This window comes from Manduca sexta, chromosome 6 (genome assembly GCF_014839805.1).
Source record: "Manduca sexta isolate Smith_Timp_Sample1 chromosome 6, JHU_Msex_v1.0, whole genome shotgun sequence".
Lineage (NCBI taxonomy): Eukaryota > Metazoa > Arthropoda > Insecta > Lepidoptera > Sphingidae > Manduca > Manduca sexta.
The window spans coordinates 11,074,219-11,094,042 of NC_051120.1; the positions used below are offsets into that span (position 1 = coordinate 11,074,219).

At 35.3% G+C, this 19,824-nt stretch overlaps 1 protein-coding gene and 1 pseudogene across 8 annotated transcripts in view; both read left to right on the forward strand.

Annotated features, from left to right (window-relative positions):
* Positions 1-6,296: 6,296 nt before the first annotated feature.
* On the forward strand, positions 6,297-6,414 carry LOC119193795 (annotated as a pseudogene).
* Positions 6,415-14,219: 7,805 nt separating this feature from the next.
* LOC115444333 (glutamate-gated chloride channel) overlaps positions 14,220-19,824 on the forward strand; it is a 39,056-nt gene continuing 33,451 nt past the window's right edge. For 5 of the 8 annotated variants that reach the window (XM_030170080.2, XM_030170083.2, XM_030170079.2 and 2 more), the window contains exon 1: positions 15,636-15,862. The gene's annotated coding sequence lies outside the window, so the exon portion shown is untranslated. Of the gene's footprint in view, positions 14,343-15,635; positions 15,863-19,824 lie in introns of those variants that run through there. The other 3 variants (XM_030170076.2, XM_030170081.2, XM_030170077.2) reach the window with 2 other exon arrangements.

Consider the following 19,824-nt stretch of genomic DNA (forward strand, 5'->3'; position numbering starts at 1 on the left):
GATTGCTCGCGGATCTTGGTATTGTCATCTACCCTTGGATTATATCACCGCATGGGCGTGGAACTGGGTTTTTGGGTGGATATCCTGCTAGACCGTTATGGACGGAGTTATTTTTACCGCGGATCTTAATCATTCACGTCCTATAATTATTTTTTTTAGAAATTGAGCATAAATTAATGTCTATTATTGCTTGAATTAATAATTATTTTTAATGTTCCATGTGATAATTGATAGAAAATATTTCGTTTATTGTTATGATCTGTGGACATCTTCTATTAAGTTAATGCTGCTTCCATGCGTAACTGTTCGAGAATTTCGTGCACTTCCGGTCGCTTGTTTTGTTTGGATGTCGATTGTGTTCTAAATGTGCAGACTTTTTTTGCTGGCTCCGTTACTGAAAACCATTGCAGTCGTTTCGGAGTAAGTCCAAAAAACACTTCTTACGGTAGTGTTACAGTTTTTTTTAAAAATAAAATTGCATCTATTTGTTATACGTTATACTTTTAAGTAATCCTGTCAAGCTACCATACTAACAGCATCCGTACATGGGAGAGTGGTCAGCATCAAACAACATCGACAAAATAGCTTTCTTTAAAATGTTTAAATACAAATTAAAAAAAACATAGGCGTTGAGTTAGACACTCTTTTTCAAAGTTCTTTTAAATCGTGAATCTTCCATCGCTGTGGAACGCGTTATCTCTGAAAAAACTTTTTCTTCATAGTGAATGAAAAATATTTTGTCACCAACACGATCTGCGAAAATAATAAAATACATAAAAAGTTCCTACGGACATAAATACCTATGAATAATAACTAAACCCAGCAATTAGTAATATCACAATGTTCCTAGCTAACAATAAATATTTTTTCATATTAAGTACTATTTACAATCACACCCATAAAAATAAAAATTATTTCCTCGAAATATAAAAATATACTTACGAAGTACAATGTACGTATACTTAGTTACTTCTAAAAATAAATGTAATTTATTTTTATATTAAACAGCAGGTCATGATCGATGATAAAAAATTACCGTAATTATTGTGGCGCCAAAAATATCCGCCATATTGTAACAATGACGGATGGCCTGTCACAGGGCGGCTTTTAGATTTATTTTTCTAATTAAATTGTATTGTTTCGGAAAAAATATTGCTACGTTATATGAGCGATTTGTTGATTTTGTAGCATACTAATACTCACTAACCAGTGAAGTCCAGGGTTTGATTCTTAGGTCATAAAATTTTTTTATGTCAGGTTTTATATCTGGTATCTGTTCTATACTTTATAGTATTAACTAAGGTAGTTCAATTGCTAACACGTCTAACCTTTTTTTCGCGGGCAAAACCGCGTTGCTTCGTTTGTAAGATGTAAGTTTCAGTGTGGAATAGTCGTGTTGATCTCTACAGAACATAGTCTTAATATCCACAAAATCAAAAGAATCGTTATACTTATTCACGCATAGAGCAATATGTTATTAGTTCTACCATTCATTTTAAACCTCAAATTACGTGGTATTTCTTATTTTTCAAACTAGCTTACGGTTAGGTTGAAATGTTATTCTCCTACCACATATACAATTGTTGAGTAATATTATCTGACACAGATAAGCCCGGTGTTTGGAAAGATTTCACAGAAATGCTGCCATCAAGTGTTTACTAATTGGTTTTTACATGCGGTACTGATTGGTTTTCGAATATATTTTCCTTTATATTTAATGGTACATTTATTGAATGAAGTGCACAATGATGTAAAGGGACGAGAGAAACTACACTTTCATTGTTTTCACATTGCTACATCATAAATAATAATACTGCATAATTGTTATCAGCCACGGGAAATCCACTACTGAAAATAGGCTTGCCTTAGGGCAACATTTAGATATTTCCCAGTGGATTTGTTAGAAACGGCCTGCATCTACCGATAGAATCAAAAAGGAGGAGGTCCATAGAAGAACTAAACTCACCCACATAGCCAAGTGGATTAGCAACATAAGTTAGTAATTGAGACAATTGCGTTAAATATAATAACAAGTGAGGTAACATCTTCCATGGTCAACAATCACATCTCGGTTTATAACAATAGAACCTACGACCTCCCGGTTCACAGACAATGCACTCTCCCACTAGACTAACAGGCGAAGGGTTACAAAAGGATTTGCCATTGTTCACAGGTGACAATAACAGCCACAAGCCTCACCTCTCAATTATATAAAAATATCCTTTAAAAGAACTCATTTAACAAAGAGTAATTTTCCGCGGCGGATGCGAGGATGCCCCCCATCCTGTAGCGTCCTGGCCCTATTGTGCTGTTTCGTATTCAAAAGACGTTCAAGGGTCATTGTCTGGTTCTCCCAGGTGGTATATTAATTTTCCAAAGAATTCAGTTCATATTTGTAAATTCACAGCACGTTCTCCATTGTGGTTAGCGCCTGACGGTTTATTGCGCGCAATAAAGCTGCGGATTGCTTTTCATCAGGCGCTTCGAAAGGTTACCTGTATTTACATTTTGTTACCTATCTATAGTATGAGGTTTTATATTTGTATATTTGCTGTTGTACTGAATTTTATGCTTATTTCAAATGAAATATGCATCTTGGTATAATGTTATCGATCTGAGAAGATTGTGAGAAGTAAAAGTATTCAGAATTTGAATTCCTATGAATAGTGCAAACGCTCATGTGGCACTAATTGTCATTTACAGGTAGTATACTGGCAAGCCAGGTGATATAGATAATGTTCGCTCAAGATTGGAAATATGGGAGGACATCTATACCAAGCAGTCGGCGGATACGGGCTGATTAGATAGAAATTCGTTTGGTGTAATATACTCATGATGACTTATAATATCAGCCCTGTATTATATACTGTCCCACTGCTGGGCACGGGCCTCCTCTACTACTGAGAGGGATTAGGCCTTAGTACATGCTGGCCTAGTGCGGATTGGTAGACTTCACACATGCACAAAATTCCTATAGAGAACTTCTCAGCTGTGCAGGTTTCCTTACGATGTTTTTCCTTCACCGTTGAAACAAGCGATAATTCACAAAGAATACACACATATTTTTTAGAAAAGTCAGAGGTGTGTGCTCTTAGGATTTGAACCTGCAGACGTTCGTCTCGGCAGTCCGTTCCACACCCAACTAGGCTATCGCCGCTTTTTTTATGATTTACCAACAGATAGTCCATTTTCTACTAGTCTTTAATAAAGAAATGGGTAGTTGATAAATAAAATTCTATTCTGGCAGCTTGTTCCTTTTGATTTAGTTTGGACAATGTGGTTAAGCTTGCTAACGAAGGTTTATAGATTAATCAAGGCGTGCGATGTCTGGGAATTCGCAAGATAATATCTTCTATCTTCGCATTGCTAAAGAAGTATGTCACATGTTCAATATCCGTGGAGACTAAAATCCAAAGAAAATTATCATGTAAGTACTACTTTTTCTTTTTAAATAATTGCTTTGCAATTCAGTTTTATAAGTAGGTCATATCTGGTTCCAACATTAATACAATAATTTTGTCTATTTTTACCGCCCAGCAGCAGAATACAAACATTATCATGCTCCCATTTGAAGAATTGTAGACAGAGTAATTTTATTGGACATTATATGAGCGTTGCTTTATATTACCTTGAACATCAAGGTTCTACATGATGTAGACACTGTACATGGATAGTAGTTATCATCAGGCTATTTGCCCGTCTCATCATTTGTACAAGAAAAACTCATAAACCGGTGACCTGATTTTAAAAGTGAAACCTTTATAATATATCTGCGGTAATCAAACCAGGAAAGAATAACTGGGTTGGAAGTAATGATCAATTTGAAGAGCTAAGTGCTCGCTTTTTCCGTAAAAGCCTTTCCACGTCGATCGATTAGTGATCCTCCTTTTATTATTTTTGATATAAAAGGTTATGTTAATCAGAAATTTAACGCAGGGCATAATATGTAGGTAACTGTATAATTTTGATACATATAATTTTGATATACATGAAATGTTATGGGTAATGTTCGAGGTTTTCTTGTGTTTCCGTTCAAAATTAAGATTAAGGATAATTAACACATGTAGATAATGTATATAGATGGAGATAAAGTTAACCATAAATATAGTTTAACAAATTCAAATTTTCAAACCGCTTTTAAAAATTTATGTTCGTATCAACAGTATTTTTTTCTTTAGTAAAAAGAATTTGAAGGGGTTGACTTTGTTTTAAATAAAGAAAAACTAATATTTCGATTGAAGTTGATATGAAGAAATGAAGGTTTGAAATCGTTCAGCTAACTGACTGTACATTTGGTAGAGATGCTATTTTTCTTTTTTTATTGCTTTTGATTGACGAGACAAGCTTGTCATTCGCCTGATGGTAAGTAATATGACCAACCATAAACAGTAGTAACACCATCCAACACCTTGATTACAAACTATTGTTTGGTATTACACTGCGCTCGCCATCCTGAGACACGTTATGTTAAGTCTTGTTATGTCCAGTAGTTACAGTGGCTACAATGTTCTTCACACCGGAACACAACTCCGGTGCTTGGCGGCAGAAATAAACATTGCAGTGGTACCTAAGCGGACTCTCAAATCTCAAATATGAGACACCTAGCACAGACAGACATTAAGTATTCACTTTTCTCATTTCACACTGGTCAATACTTAATGTCTGAACTACGTGTGGGTAATGCTAGTAATAAATAACTACACTTCAATATATCTCTAGCAAATATTAAAAATAATACAAATACACAAATGGCCGATTTCCAAACAACAAAAGCAATACGAGAAACTTGTGTTAATGGTCGCAAACTTGTGTCGAAAACAGTTGTTGAAGAAACGCTTTATATGGAATAAAACAGGAAAACTTGAGCGGAACATGGCAAGAACATTTGGATGCTAGTGGCTACAACTGGGACGCTTGCGGTCAAAGTCCGTGCCGTAAGACACGAACGGCGGAGGGTTTCTACTACAATTCAATCGTTTCTATTGTTTTTATATTTGTCATTATAATAAATATTTCCTGAACAAGATCGCTTTTTATTTGCATTTTATCTTTGTGTAACAGGGTAATACTTAAATATTACTTTACGATATTTAATAAGTACTCCGTACTAATATGTTTTATAAGAGAAAGATTTTTTTATCCATTAAACAATTAACTTATTGATCAGTTGATGGTAAATGATTACTGTCGAACACGAAGAAGAGTTCATTCATAAATTATTAAACCAAGGTGCCACAAAAGTATGATTCACCAAGGAAAGGGGTATGTTTGCATCTTTAGCAATTTCATTGACCGCATGAAAAGAATAAAGCCGTCACTTCACGTGAATTATTTTGTAACACATAGATATATTATGTAAGGAGTACGTTTTTCGGTTGGTCTTGGCTGTCTTAATAAATAAATTCGTAATTTATTGTCTAGAGCGAGATTTAGTCTGCTTTTTGTTAAATACATTAGAAATCCGACTATAACATAAAACACTATAAGAGCGTTTTTTATACGTGCACAGCTAAGTGACCCAATGCACCTGATGGTAAGTGGAGTGGGGTCCAACAGAATGTCGATTGACGAGAGATGATTACCCCTCGACAGTCGGCACAATTATGCCGGCGAGGGCGAAATCCGATGCGCCGGTCGGACCAAGTCTGCTCCGCTCTCGACAGCAAGATGTACGAAGCTATCCACGTTGCAGAGAACCGGCACCATTGGCGCAGTATAGTCCGGAATAAAGTGATCCGTGTAGGGGTCACGACCCTCAGCATTGAGGACTTCGATGCAAGGGGGGAGGGAGGAGTTGGAACCGGATATACACAGGCTGATTCTGGAATGCGACACACTTACGGGTGTCTTTATGGCTAGTCTATGGTAGTCGCTATCAGGGCGGATATAAAATATATCCAACCATCAGTAAATCGCTCTATAACAAAGTTCTATAAAAAATCTCTTGCCCAATATTTAATTTCGTGTTGATCGATCAGCTTGTACATTGCGGTGAGTTCTCACTTACGTAGCAGCTTTCAGTCCGTCAAACTTGTCGCAGTGGGGGCTCGGCCCCGTTCCCTGGCCCCAATCCTGACACCATGGCTTCTGGCATACGTTCCGTTTGATTGATAGCGTTTTAAACTGCTGCCGACAGGGTAATGTGTTTCTGAATCATGGTATTGTTTTGAAAGTTTTGAATGATGAGGTGGTTTGCTAAAATGCTTGACGGCTTGGTTAAACGCTCGCGATTACGATGGATAGTTTGGTATTGTCCAAAAATGTGGTGGGAAATGTTATTTTTATATTATTTTATTGTCGTTTCTCGGCCTTTTGGTTAAGATCAAAGTGTAGTATCTGTTTTTTTCAGCTAAATATATAAATTTGTTGGTAGTAGGATAAATTTTATATTCACCTGGATAGCGACCACCGTACACAAGGTGTTAAAATCCGCCATAGTGGCCCACGTAAGTGTGTTGCATTTCAAGATCAGCCTGTGTATATATGGTTCTAACAGAGTGACATAATTATGTCGATTTTTGAGGGGTAATCACCTCTAGTCGTCAGTCGACATTCTATTGGACCCAAGTCCACTTATCATCAGGTACAGTGGTGTAATTTTACCGTGCACGTCAAAAAAAAATACAAAATATAAACTGAATTTAATAAGTTAATGTAGGTAAGAAATTACACTGGCTACGATGCTTTTAAAAATAATACAAAATATCTTGCAATATGCTACTTAGCAGCACAAATAATATTGGTACAGTCAGCAACAGAAGTCGTTGAACATAATTTGTTTCCAATATTTCCTAATCATTATCATTTACCATAAGTTACTGATTACATTAAATTCAAAATAACTTGTCATAATTGAACTACAAAAGTAGCTGAACGCAGTCAAACCATTGACTGTCAAATATTACTAGCGAATTTTTTATGATCTGTAATAAATACAAATGTCGCTGAAATTAGCAAATTCTTTGTTTTATATAAGGACAAGCTTTTTCCTATTCGTTTCCCATCAAGCTACAATACACCCATCTCGCGAAGCGCAGCGCACCGCGTTTTTTTACTATCAAAACATTGCCGAATAAATACAATAGTCCAGAATATCAATTAAAATGTTATTTTATAACATAAGTATTAGCCGTGGCTCGCTGCTCCGGCCGCGTGATAAAGTTGTTCAAGATCAAAAGTCATGCTATATATTTACCCTGGATAGAAAGTAGCGTGTAGGGCTTAAGAGTAATGTAGCTTAGTGAAATATTTTCAAAATCAGTTAAGTAGTTCCTGAGTTTAGCGCATTCAAAGAAACAAATCCTTTAGGTTTATATAATAGTATATATTGAAGTTAATAACCAGAATTATACATTTTTAAGTATGAACAAAACATCATAATATATTAGAAAGTAATATTATAACATTAATAGGAATAGGTTAATTACATTTTAAACATCCTATTTTATAGAGCACTGGCCGGTTTAAAAAACAAATGTGTAAATTCAAAATTATTCTGACAGGAGATTCTCCTCGAAGGTTTCAACGTAAACGTCAGATTATTTTTCATATTTTTAATGGTGTACGAGCTTTTGCCCGCGGCTCCACCCGCGATATAAAGTTTTTCGGGCTAAAGTTTTCCCTCATAAAAGTCACGCTATATATTTTCCCGTAAGCCTATGTTCTTCCCAGGGTCTCAAACTGTCCCCGTACCAAATTTCATCTTAATACGTTGGGTAGGTTTTGAGTTTAACACGTTCAGGCAGACAGATGCAGCGAGGGACTTTGTTTTATTATATATTTATGTAGAACTTTTTAAGAGGAACAATCCCATCATACATCATTGTTGCATAACTTTAACCGTTTAAGCAGCGCACGCAACAGAAGCTCTCAAAACTAATAAATTTTGCCCGTTTTTGCAACATGTTTCATTACTGCTCCGCTCCTATTGGTCATAGCGTAATGATATATAGCCTATAGCACTCCACGAACAAAGGGTTATCCAACACAAAAATATTTTTTCAGTCTGAACCGGTAGTTCCTGAGATTAGCGCGGTCAAACAAACAAACAAACTTTTCAGCTTTATACCTAGTCTTGCCATAAATATTGTAATAAAGAAAAAAGAAAATTGTTAACTGCAAATAACATTTATTACTTTTACAGTGTGTCAGTTTAATACATAAATATAAAACAATTAAAAATATAAAAAGCTTATTCGAAGTGGTCTCCATTGGCTGCAATACAGTCCTTTAAACGATGAGGCCAGTTATCAATAGAAGCACGCACTCTTTCCATGGGAAAATTCTTCACTGCCAATCGTATAGATTGTTTTAGGGACTCCAAATTATCATGGCGTTTAGAGCAAGCTGTACTCTCTAAAACTGACCACAAATCATAATCCAGCGGATTAAGATCGGGACTAGACGACGGCCAGTCTTCAGCTCTGATGAAGTCCGAAACGTTCGATTCCAACCAAGACTGCGTGGACCGAGCTTTATGACCCGGCGCCGAGTCTTGCTGGAAGGACCATACTTGGTTATTGAACATGGTGATGTTAAGGGGCTTAACTACCTTCTCAAGAATGGTATCTTGATACACTTGTGCCGATGTTTTGATACCTTTTTCACAAAAATATGGCTCAGTCACTCCTTCATAGCTAACACCCCACCAAACCATCACTGAAGTCGGATAATGTCCACGTTGCACTCTGTCGACTAATTGGGAAGCTTCCTTAGAGCTTTGAGCATAAATACGGTCATTTTGTTTGTTAAAATGTTGCTCAATTGTAAAAATTTTCTCATCCGTAAACAAAATTTTTCTGTGACCTCCCTTTGCGTACCGCTTCAGTAGTTGTTTCGATTTTACCACCCTATTCTTCTTTAAATTATCAGTTAAGAAATGGCCAGTGCGTCTCTTATAGGCTGCAAGTCCTAAGTCATCTTTTAAAATACGCGACATGGTTCTAGGTGCTATCTTCATTTCCCGAGATAAAATCTTTTGCTTTCGGACAGGATTTCTTCGAATTCTTTCCCTTACTGCTTTGACCACCTTTTTCGTACGAACACTACGTGGACGGCCAGATCTTTTCTGTCACAAACAGAGGAGGTCTCATTGTACCTATTAATAGCCCGGTACACAAACATTTTACTAATACCAAGTGTATGGAGAGTTTTAAAAATTGCATTTGGCTCCATACCTACTTTGTGTAATGCTATCACAGCGATTCGGTTCTCTTTATCACCCCACACCATTTTAATATCGCAAAATATTTTACAATGTATTGGCGCCAAAATGAGAAAACACAATGAACAATCGTATAAAAATGACAGATTCGAAATTCAAATGTAATATTTTTTTATAATTAAGTGTAACAGTATTTATGGCCAGACTAAGTATAATAGTATAGAAGTATAGATTCAATAATGAGATTCCTCAACTAATGCATTGTCAAGCTATAAAATGTTTAGCGACTTTTGTAACATTGAAATGATAACCTTAATCTGTACTCGTCTTTGGTAAGTGATTTGTGGTCCGTTTCAATGTTCAGGTGTTTTGTAAATTAGTATTTGTTCATCGACTTTTGTTGCTGATCGTACCTACCAACCTACCTGTCAAACAGGATCCTCAACTGAATCTTGTGAATATTTAAATAGGAATACCTATGAACATGACACAAGATTATAATATTCTTGAGATGATTTAGGTAATGCCTTGTGACTTGAGGTAGAGTTAGAATCTGGACATATGTTTGTAAAAGGCGATAAAGGTCGCAGAGTCGTTATGTCTAGTTTCGAAACTGTACTTAAGAGCAGACTCTCAGTTCTATATAATAGTGCATGTCACTTATTGGACTAGCAGATACCTTAAGTCTATTACATCGCTAGATAAAATGTTCACTAATAAAAGATATCCTCAAGGCTAATAACTATGCTTCATAGAGATCGACAGAAGGAATTTTAACACTTCTTAACAGAGTCCTCATTCTCCATGGCATATCTCTTACAATTCTTCTCTCAAGGAATTTTAACACTTCTTAAGAGAGACGCCATTCTTCATAAAGATTGGCATGTTTCTTACAATTCTTGTCTCAAGATCTTCATTGCCAGTTATGATTTTACTAGCATCATGAGATTTCAAATCTACATAATGCTGTCAGTGCAGTGCCATCAAAATTTTAATTCAGAGGCATGGGTAGTGGTGCTATTACTTAAAGCTACCGTAGCACCTGTCAGCCGGGTCCTTCTTTCTGGCTTCAATCGGTGTTAAAACAAGAAGCAATATAGTTGAAGTAGATACAAAGCTCGTGTGTTTATCTGTATGATGCACTTGCCAATAAATTGTGGTGATTACAGAAATAGTTAGGATTAAACGTAAAGCAAACGATCATGCTTCGATCAGTCTAGACTTGAGAGTACTTAAAGACGATATAACGGAATACAAATATGTTAAAATTAATATTATATGCACAGATAAAGCAACTACTTAACCAGACGGAGTTTGAATACGCGAGATATGCCACCTCGTCAATCCTGTATCCATTCTCCTAGCGGGTACCAAAATAATATATTATTGCCTCTAATCCTTACATATTACAAAACAAAGTCCCTTGCCGCATCTGAAAGTAATAAAATAAAACGATCGAACGGCTTTGGATAGTTTGCTATGGAGATAGAGACTCTGGGAAGAATATAAACAAATTTTTAACCTGGTAAATATCTAGCGGCACTTTTATCTCAGAAAACTCTTTCAAGCGGGCTAAGTCGTGTACAAAAACGAGTTGAATATAAACATTAGTATATAACATTAATAATTTTGGTATAGAGGTATGCTATACTTGTCTTTCGTTTGTTGAAATTATATTTCGACTGTACCCACTTTACCGCAATCAATTTACTGCGCCATATAAAACCTAACGAAATTACTCTCACGTTTCAAATAGCATGGGCACACTACACAGGCAGGAACTTTTTCAATTAACTGAAAAATGATGTTCGTATCGCGCTAGCGTTCAGTTCTGAAGGAATCTGAAAACGTTTCGTAGAGAAATTTATATTGTTTACTGGTATTTAATAACTGTTGTTACATGTGCTCGGATTGTTACAACTAAAACTATGTAGAGATGAGGCATTAGTGACTACTGGATTTAGGTGCTCTAGGTGAGTAAACCTTATCTTACTTCTTATGATGTTACAACTTAGTAAGAAGTAAGATAAGGTTTCTAATATTGTTAAGTATATTGTTTATCATGTTTCTAATATAATGCGAAGGTTTGTAAAAATGATTAGTTGTTTGGATGTTTGTTAGGGGTAAACGCAGAAACAACAGATGGGATTTAGATGTAATTTGGCGAAGAGTGTTAATCTAGGATATGGTATAGACATAGGCTACTTTTTTATCCAGTAATTGGCACTAATAATGGAATTTTTAGTCTGTATTTTAAATATATGGTGCTGGTCTCGTACAGTACGATAAATCGCAACAGTGTTTTAGGAACTTTTGTAGCGGGAAAGGCTATTATCGTCTTCCACACTAAAAAGAAATACTAGATATATAGATATCAGATAGTTGTTCCCCTGAAGGCGTTCATGTTAAGCAGGCAGGTGGTAAAAACGAAGCAAAATAATTCCAAGCATTTTTGAAAAGAAACCGTGTCGCCTACTTTATTCTATTATAGTGGCATAAGGACAGGTCGAAGAAGTAAGCACGGAGAACAGTAGTTATTTTTGTTTTTTTGTAGGCACTTATTTGTTTCATTATAAATATTCAAGTAGGTTTCCCAAGGTTCAATGTATATTGTGTTCGGAGCAATTCGGGCGTACTAAATCGCAAATATGCGAATGGTTGACAGCTCATTAGTTTGATACGCATTCAGCACTTCTAGACTGATTTATGGAATTTCCAAATAACACTACTTTGTGAAATAGGAAACAGTACCTGTATATTTTGTGTCGTATTTCAACCGATTTCGTCTTTCATAGAGAAACTTTTGTATTTCTAAATTATAAAGTGGTAGGAATTGATATGCGATTTTTTAATATAGGTAAGGCAATGATCCCTTTGCACGTAATGGTAAGTGGAGTGGGGTCCAATAGAATGGCGACTGACAAGCGATGATTATCCCTTGATAGTTGACACAATTATGTCGGCCTGTTGGAACCGGATATGAGGCTACTACAGTGAGTTTTAACGCCTTGTGTACTACAGTGGTCGTTATCCGGGCGGATATAAAATATATCCTACCACTAGCACATTATAAGCCTGGTTCTAGTTTTATTTATTTTTTGTTAACAAGCTATATGTGCTATAATGGTTTGATGACATTTACTTATTTTATTCCACAGACCAAAGGCCACGCGACTACAGGGTATCATCGAATTACAACTACAAATTGGATTGTTTATGTATGTTGTATACTTCGGAATGCGGTGTATTCCCATAGAACATTTTATAGTGTATTTACAAGAGAATTGCCTTATTCATAGATATAAGTAAAGTTGTGTGAACACAATTAACGAGGAACTGTAACGCTTTACACGATTGACCAGGAGCTGTATAGTCTATGACAGTGTAAACTTGTAACGTGGTCATGTTATCTTCGTGAAATTAGCGAGGAATCATATCGTGTATACCAATTTCTATTGTTTTAAATGCGACGTGCCTTTTGAGTGTGTTACGCACTGTCAAATTAACGTGTGGCATAAAGAATAAGGCACCTGTTCGTTCCATCAATTAGCTGTACTTTTAAAACTGGACAAAACGTAACTTTACATCTCAGAAATAATGTTCTGTAGGTATTTTAGTTTTATTCACAGTAAGCCAATTAAGTTCCATAATCTCAGGAATAAATCTATCATCGTGTAGTGGCTAAGAGTGAATTTTTTGAAAGGGAACCCGACACAAGGGGTAGGCCTCTGCCTACTTATTCTTCTTATTATGTCCAGTAGTTACACTGGCCACAATGTTAAAATGTTTTTCACAGGTTTACGTTACCACTGTAATTTTTATCCAGACATACGCCTGTATTTTGAGTCTGTTTGACTAATTTTAACTTAATCCATTGACTGATCTATGACAGAAGGCGATCGCCTCCAAAGTCCAGAAGCATCTTATACGGATTACGGCTATGGGCGTGGAGGTCTTGGGTTCGTTTAACAGGTCTAGTAACTTTTTTCTAACATCCTTACTGAGGATTTCTTTCACGCCGGTGATTGGTCGTGATAAGCTAAGTGGCAGTGGAAGGGTCCATATAACCGATCCATACCGACTTCCCTTTCGTAATTTATGTAAAATCTAATTACCATTACAACAATTTGCAGACCACATGTACACATATTAGTACTTATATGTTGTGTCGGTGTCGGTAAATTATACTATGGATTGCCACTTTGCACTATTGTCATATTTCTCTGGCTTCTGCCACCTTGATCAATCTTTTCATGCATTATGCAGACACAACTAGTATGCATAATTGAGGTCTGCTCATCTTTGTAATGATAATTATATTTTACATAAATAATGAAAGGAAGCGAGCAGAAATCGGGCTATAGGGACCTTTCGCTATTGTGGCGCCCAGATCTATTTCATATCCAAGTTTACATTATTTACCCTTATCTACATTTATGATATCCTACAGCATAATTCGGAACTATTTTTAAATTCGACCAATAGTAATTTGTATATTCAATTAATCGCTTTTAAAATAGCTTCCAACAATCTAGATTTATCTGCAAAGCGCTAATATATTTAGTCATAAAAGCCAGGTGTAGTTTCCCTGTAAATAAAATACTGGAGATCTGTATGTGGTAATCTACCAGTGCGCAGGTTTCATTGCGCTGTTATTGAGAAGAAGACAAGGTAACCTTGCTTTGTTAATAATATAATACATTGTTAGTGTTAAGTGAAGTTGATGTTAATGAAGTTACAGAAATTAAAGAAGATATTGGAAGATTATTTAATTATACTTATAGGCCTAATTGTGATATCAATCGATTTGAGCAAAAAAATGTAAAAACTGACCACGGTCACTAACGAACCAAGCCGAGATGAACGTTTGATCTCTTTGAAGTCTTTTTTCAAAGTTCCAAAGCCGCAATGTAGACTGCCCTGCCCTACAGCCTCAATATCCTCCAGGCTGAAACATCCAGGTCTATGGATGCTGCGCGCTCTCTCGATCAATAGAGATGCCCCCGCCCGCTACACCTGCCCCCGCCCGGGCTCAGTACCGCGCCCGTGGCTGAAGCCGCAGCTTCCTCCGCCACATTACATACGATATAATTAAAAAATTACGAGTTTTTTTTTACTAATTTATTTTGCAAGCCGTAGTGTACCTCCAGGAGTATTCTGGAGATGGGATTTTGTTAAGGTGAGTGCTGTTTTTGATGTACTTCTTGAATTTTTTATAATGCAGTGCAATGACTGATTGGTCATATCATGAGTTATTCAGAGTTAAATTAAATTTTAGTTTTATTAAAAGGTTTAATATACATTTACACTGATATGGGTGAAAATTAACAACTTTCTATTTAAGTAGTTAATTTTACATTGACTTTTCAAAAAGCTCTAATAACTGCATTTATGTGTTTTGTAAGCTTCGAGTAAATAAATATCAGATATAATAAGCTTACTTCTAAAATTATTATAAACTTTAAGCTTCCGCCACAGACAGTAATATTATTATTTCTTTAATAAGTAAAAAACAATGTTTTGACACATTTTTATTCCATTGGATTACTGTGACTTTTTTCGAAAAGTAGAATGTATCGATCGCAGTAAAACATTATACATTTTAAAGCCTTAGTTAAGCTTTATTTTAAATGTTTCTATTATTGAATTTAAGAAATCTATGTTATTAATGTTTACCATTTCTGTCAAGATCAAAAAAGTTGATTATGTAATTTCTTTATTTGTTTTTTATTAATTTTATTTTTTGTATATGGAACTGTAGATTTCATATATTTATATATTTAACTGAAATGTGGGTAATTTTTCTTTCGTTATATTTAAACCATTTCTGTGATAAATTAATACGTATGTAATTTTAAAAACACGTATATTTTTATAAAATAGATGTATGCAGCATTATCACTAATTTCAGTATTGTAGTCCTTGTAGATGGCGCTGCATACAATTTTCAGAGACCCGCCTTGTTTTTATCTTTTAAGTCCAATATTTGAAAGTTATTTGGCTACATAATTTTCATATGCCTTCATATATATTTTTAGTGTCTCATTGTTGGTTGTATTACGGATTTTGCCATAATTTATTAAAATTGTAATTTTTTGGGACGCTTTTGTGCTTGCGGTCCCAAAAATTGTTCAGTTCCGTTTCATTTAAATCCAATCCAATATTGATTTAAAGCCTACATTGAAATTGCCATTACAATAATAGCGTAATAAATATTCATGAGCAGATACTCCAGCTTCGAACCTATCGGCAGATTTAACTTGCCCCAGATACCCCACACCTTTGACATTCGCATCGTACTGCGCATGTGAACTGACAAACGTGATCTGTCACTGATTTATTTTTAAATTCCTGGCTGTATGGTTTAAGGTTTAAGGATGAATGTTTTAATTCCTTTGCCTTATGGTTGACATTTTTGCTAATGACCTTTTTGTTGACATTTGGTCGCACGTGTGTTGCGTGCCAGACTGCCAGTCGAGACTCAAGACCTCAGTTGGCGCTAAACTTTGCTTCGAGACGGTTGTTACCACGGAACTTATATTCGGAAGTTAACTTTTAGTTAGTGTGATAGTGAATATAGTTTTGAATTTAGTTCAAAAATGTATTAATGAAAATCAATATTTGTGTCTTTGTGGAGACAGCAGGAATAAGCAATAAGCTTAAAGCGAGAACTTTTGAAATTTAAAGTTTAGATAAAAGGTACGTGTATTTAATTTATCACAGGTTTGCTATTCCACTTCAATTATAATTTTTATGAAATTTCTTAAATTAATAAAGTAATAAGTACCTCTGTATATACATTGAAATTAAATTTATTTTCAAATTCATATACGTACATATGTAGTACACAATGATAATGGTGGTATATAAACAAAAATATGAGCTTGTTCAAATTTCACCGTGCATCTGCAAAGAGCCAGAGTTTTATGAACTTGTATAACATAATATTATTATGTACATGAATATTAAATAATAATGTAACATAGCATTTTATAGTTTTTCTTTTTAAGAGGAATTCAATTCACATATGAATAATTCTTATAGATATTTTTTCATTTATCAATTTTTTTTTACATTTTTCATCTAATGGCAAGAAATGAACTACTGCATCTATCTTTTATTTTCAACAAAGATATTTAACTAGCATAAATCTATATTTTTATGTCCCGTCTACGCACAAATAAAATGCGTCTGCATTCTTTTGCTACGAAACGGAATTCTTTCAGGTCATAGTTACAGTATTATTACGTGTTGGCTGGCTGCCAGACACATGACAAAACACCAAAATGTTTAAACAACATACCGAACTAAAACCTTTTTACTCACAACCTAAACTTTTCTACAGTTACTGGCCGAAGATGTAATTTTAAAAATAAAACGAGCGAAATTGATTTTGAATTTGAAAATAGAATGAGGTGTTAACATGAGTTAGTTGTCAACTGTTTAACCATTGTAAATTGAATTGTTTTGTTGGAATGTTATGTGAAAACAACATCGTTTAGTGAGAGAAATCTTTCAGAGCTGGTTTATTTGAAGGTCTTGGCTAAGGTATGTCAGACATCCGACAATTTTAAATCTTTCCGCACTATTGTAAAACCAACTCGCATTTACGAGGTGGCTTATTTTGTAAAAAACGGTTGAACGGAAACATTTTTTATTCATAAAATTGGTGTTAGTTACATTTAAACATTTAAAATGATATCTTTTAATGTTGTTATTAAGTGACAAATATCATAGGTTCGTAAAGTTGTTAATAGTTTGGACGATTTTATTTAAAGTGTAATTTCTTAAACTACCTACTAATTCAGTTCTAAAAACTGTTGGCAATTGGAAGTAATATTATTTCTCAATGTTATAGGGTACTTTCTCGGGAACGGAAATGAACGGGCGGAGCTGGGGCTAAAAGGCATAATTTAATTCTATGATAGTATATTACAGAAAGCAAATAAGTTCGGTGAAACGGGCAAAAAGTAAAATAAGTAAATATAACTGCCTACACTTCCGGATCTACACTGAATCAATATACAAGTTTTCCGGTTTCAAACAGGGCGGCATAATTGTTTCGACTGGCGACTATCTCTCGTCAGTCGACACTATCAGGACTTCAATCTGCTTAACATCAGGTGCGGTGGCGTTACTTTGCCGTGTCCATTTACAATAAAAATCATGATATAGTATGCAATGAAATTAATGATCAATAAAAGTATGTAGAGATCTTTATTAGAACTTTATATTGAAATGTAGAGATTTTACAAATGCGACAGTGACATTCTGTATTAATATAAATAGGTATTAGACGTTGCTTACCGCTTTGAGGCCAACCTTTCCCAGAAAAAAGTGCCCTATTCTATTTGCTGAGTTAAGGTAGTCTGGTTCAGGACAAGGTGGAACTGCGTGCCAAAGATACAAATCCGTTGAGGACTATCTGCGATAATTTCTGACAAACACCCCCATAAACTGGTATATTTATAATAGAAGGATTAAATTGAATTATGAGACGTCAGACTACTTCAGTGGCATAATTGTGACGGGTTTTGTTCTCGCTATCAGCCCGGTTTGTGCTCGATAAGGCGATAGGCTCGTCCCCTATCATGGGACGGAATACACACGATGAAGAATGGGTTGGGTGGCACGAGTTGTGCCTTTGTCTACCCTATGGAGGAAAAAATGTATGTGTAGGTGTATGAGACAGTAGTGGGCTAATCGGCTCGCCCCTATCATGGGACAGAATACACACGATGAGAAATGGGTTGGGCACTAGTAGCGCATCTGTCTACCCCATGAGGGACAAAAGGCCTATATGTGTGTATATGAGACAAATATCGACTAATTGATTGTAAGCGCTACTGTTACATTTAAATAAGACCACTAACAACATTGAATTAAAAAATTCATTAAACTGCGTTTGTTGTTTGTTAAGTCACATAAAAATAAATGGCTCCGTGGTATTCGAGTGAATATAATCCACAGGTGAATCATATCTACGATCAGGTTCACGCTATTTTTGGTGTGGATGCGAATAGACACCTGGATAACTACCAATATATAAATATAAAACCCTGTAAATAATGACATCACATTATTTTAAACCATAAATTATATATATTTTTTAACCGCGAGGCAAAAAAATATATACAATGGATATTTTTATATTTATCCGACTCTATGATTATATTTTAAAGTTAGTATTAAAAAAACAATATTTTGTTTTTCATAGTATTTGAGTCATCAATTTTCATGCCTGGAAATTATGTGAGATACAAGACAAGAAAAAAATGTATTAAATCATTGTAAAATAACAAGATGGATGTTGCCAAATTGTTCCTTGGCACATATCGTCTGTCACGAGGGATTATACATAATCCAAAAGGATTTACACTTGAAGTACGCAACGTCTTCATTGCTTTTGAATAAATTTAATCTACTTCGCTGTCAGTATTCTGTCTCGGCTTAAGCGGCGCTGTGAACAAAATTTAAAATATAGTCCAGATTTTTATTATATAATCATGTTTACACGATAATTTCATGTTCTAAGGACTTTTTATCTATGTCAGTCTGGCTGTGTAGGGGCTGCAGTATCGTCTATTTCATGTATGACCCAATTCATATGGTGACTACGTTTTTTTTTATAATTTCATATAGGCTTTATTATATTTAACATATAAAAATTGTGTCTCCCATATGGTGAGGGGGGGAGTCCGCTATTTGATCCGTAATTCCTACCCCCGGTAACTATGGTTGAGATATGTACCAAATTAATCGAATGGAGCCTTTTTTTTGCGATAAAAGTCCAGCTAACAGATTTTCCTAGATCCAGCATAGGAGAGGGGTAAGAACAGATGACCGGACACCTATAAGCTGGGCGATCTCACACATGATAAACTTCCGTCACCAGTCATGATGTGCGTGTCGCGGAGAGTGGGAGCGTAGTCCACGTGTTACCGGGGACCTCCTTTAGCTGGGGAGCTGGCATTTTCCTAGTCCTACTGTTACGGCACTGGAACCAGCAGCTGTAGTGTGAAGAAGCATGACAGTAGGCCGGCATGATTGTGTCGAGTGACATGATATAGCCATTAGATATATCTTGACGGCATTTTATCGTGCCCGTTTAAAAAAAAGCAGTGTACGTACTCGTACACTGCTTTTTTTCTTGTGCTATAGTTTGAAGAATATCGCAGCCTAAAAATTCTGGATATTATAAGATTTCATAAATAACAACTTGTGTCTCAGGATTACTAGCAAAGAGCAGTTAACTTTCGAGCTTACTAACTTGAAATTATGGCCGGTATTACTTGCGAAATTTTATGAGAATTTGTGAAGCGTATCATCAAATGAGCCGCTTGCTCGCATCGCTATTAATTGTATAAAAATTGAGTACTTTAATCATCATCTTTCTTATAGTTAAAACTCTGTAGATTGTTTAAAATACGACAAACAAATACCGCCTTCTTTTAGTTCTTAAGTTGACAGACGCATTATGACTACGTTTCTGAATTTCTCTTTAATTCTTGAATGTTCTATTAAAAATGTTCGATCGATCTAAAATACGAAAGTTCCTCAATACCAATAGGTAACATTTTCTGATCAAAGATAAACAACTTGTCATAAGTCACCCAGCGCGTAGGGACTTTACAAAATCGATTTATTTTCGCAAGGGTCGA